The sequence below is a fragment of the Arachis ipaensis genome, chromosome B2, assembly GCF_059453495.1.
Source record: "Arachis ipaensis isolate K30076 ecotype BB chromosome B2, ASM5945349v1, whole genome shotgun sequence".
In the NCBI taxonomy this organism is placed as follows: domain Eukaryota; kingdom Viridiplantae; phylum Streptophyta; class Magnoliopsida; order Fabales; family Fabaceae; genus Arachis; species Arachis ipaensis.
In genome coordinates, this window is record NC_142437.1 from 5,864,012 (window position 1) to 5,867,188 (window position 3,177).

Sequence of the window (3,177 nt, forward strand, 5' to 3'; positions counted from 1 at the left end):
TATTATCAATCCTTCCAAGCTTCCACTGAATTTTTCATTTTTTCCAACCCTCCAAATGGATCTGATATAAATATATATATATATATATATATATATATATATATATATATATATATATATATATATATATATATATAAAGTGACAGTAGCATATTTGGTTTTTAGTTTGATTTTTTTTTAGAATTTTAAACATGTTACGTCACTAATTCGTCTTGCATGACAATTATGTGATCATAGATTCTATATATATGATCACTTGATTAGAATTTCAAATAATGCGACTTAATTTATAAAGGTCAATAAGTAGGTATTAGGTCTCTAAACGCGAAAAAAAAAAAAAAAAGAGAGTATCCCAAGATTCGATTAAAAACTGAAATAGTTAATTAAGGGGGTAAATTTTCTGTCTCTCTAACCAATCTCACGTTAATACTAAATTTTCGGGTCCAACAATTTTTTAAAATTTAAATTATAAATCTTAAATTTTATATTCTATACTAAATTCTAATCTTAAACTCTAAATTATCCAAAAAAAATCTTGCAATTAAAAACAAGTAACGTTAATTATTTAAAAATTAATTTTCTATATCTATATATACAAACATAATAGAGCAATAATATACAATCAAATTAAATACTTCAAAAATAATAATAGAAAAAGTATAGGTACCAATATACTATCTGCCAACTTATTACCAACAATAATTAATTATTATATTTTAAATACATGTATAAAAAGACACATTTAGGAAATACATTTATAAAGACACTTTCATTAAACACAGCTATAAAAAAGACATTTTTATTAGACACATCCGCAAAGACACTTCCATTAAACACAGTCATAAATAAGAGTTGGCAGAAGTTGGCAGAAATACTGTTGGTAACGTACGTAGCGGGATTGATAATAATATTACTCTTTTAGCCTTTTACCTCTTTTTTTTTACAATTCTGTTTCATCTTTCTGCATAATCACATTGTTCTTTTTATACCTTGCACATCAAGAAACTTCACACTTACTATTGGGAATTCAACTGATATGATCTGAGAACCTATAACTACAAAATTTAGAAAGATTTTGTTCAGTTCAAGAGTTCAAATAAACTCGAAATTACTAAGAAGAAAATGTACTTCTGTATCACTCCACTACCTTGGTATAGTTTTTCTCTTACGAATGTAACATATTGCTTTAAGATTATTAGGAATATTTTATGCAATTTTGATCAAATATCCTTTCCCTTGTATAACTAACAAATTTGAAGAGAAATTCAACCTCGTGCTAGAATAATGATCGGCTAAGACGAGCCATACCATAGTAAGCACAATTTGAAATTTAATAATTTATTAAATATATAATCATTTATTACATACCTTTATTTAATAGTTTTTTTTTGGTGGTAAATATGTAATTTTATAACATAAACAAACTCTTTCATTATTGTTTACATACCTTTATATTTATATATCTTTAATACTATATTATTATTTTTTATATATAATAAATAATGATATTTAAATATCTGTTCATACAAAGGAAAAAAGAATTAAAAAAATGAAAGAGACATGTTTGAAAATTTTAATTTTAATTTTCGTATATATATTTTTGTAGTTCTCATCTCTTTTTTTAAATAAAAAAAACCTATCAACCTTCGTATTCACCCTGTCAAATCCTGCAAATTTGGCAAGTTCAAATTTTCATCCTAACCCACTTTACTTTTTTGATAAATCGGCTTGATAATTTTGACCTATTGTCTCCTCTATTCACAAATCATAACAACTTAATTGAAAGCTCTTCTAAATGTTGACCAACCAACTAATCCTAACTAAGCTGATAAATAAGCTAACACTAACTAAAGACCCTTGTGGTGAAAAGGTATACAAAAATGCAGAGGAGAGAATGTAATTCCTTGGAATTATTGAATGAGTGTATTTCGCTTTAGTTCAATTAACCTCGACACATGTGTTGATTCAAGCTTAGTTTGTATCAATGATTTTAATTCGAAAAGCAGATACGATTTTTTTTTAAAGAAATAAGCTCCACCCAAAATTTATTAATTTTAATGTCAAAACTAATTTTACAAGTTTCGGAATAATAAAATGACAATAACATTATATAAATAGGGATTAAACAAACACAACAATTAAAATGAATTCAACTAAACATAATATGCAACTAAAATAATTTGAAGGGTTAAGTACAATTTTGGTCTCTTTAGTTTAGGCTGAAAATTTTTTAGTCTTTAACTTTTTTTTTTTTTTTGCATACAAAATCGTTCTTAAAGTTGAACTTAGTTCTAAAATCGTTTTTCGAACAATTATATCCTCAATATCATCATCTCCATCACACCTTCAGAAGAGAGAGAAGTAGAAACTCAGAGAGAAAAAAAAAACTCAGAGAGAGAGAAGGAGAGAAGGAAGCCTCACCTCGCCCTCGTCCTCGCCTCGCCGCACCTTGCCCTCACTGTCGCTTGACCCTGGCCCTCGCGGCGCCACGACTTGCGTCCTATCCTCGCCGCAACTCACCCTTGCCGTCGCTTGGCTCTCGCCCTCGTAGCACCACGACTCAAGCCCTAGCTTTGCCGTGACTCGCCCTCGCCTCGCCGCGACCCACCTGGCCTTGGCCCTCATGTTCCTCGTCGTCATCGGGTAAGTAGTGATAGTAGTCGTATTCCTCGTGTCCTCTAGTAGTCCAGCGGTGCCTTTATTTTCACAAACAGTATTTCTTTTTCTGGCAACCAAAAAGTACCTTCAAAACCAGCAATCAAGAAAAAATGTAATCTTTTAAAAATGTTAGGTACAAACAAAAATTGAAAAAAAAAACTTCATCTTCCTTTTTTTCCTTCTTCTGCAACAAGTGTTTTAAGAGGAATCACAATCTTCAGCTCCATCGAAGGGATCGCAACCTTTGGATATGAGTTTTGTTAATTGTATTTAAGGATTTTTATTTTTAAATTTTGCTAATGATAGAAAAAAAAGTAGTAAGTTACTAACTTGTATTTGGTAATTAGATTTATGAATTTTTAGTTCTTGTAATTGAAGATGAATTTAGAAATTTCTGATTCATGTAATTAGATCTGAGTTTTGTTAATAGAAGAAGAAGAATTTTAGTTCTGAGTTTTGTTAATGGTTCTGAATTTTATTAATGGAAGAAGAAGAATAATGAGGAGAACAAACCCTAAT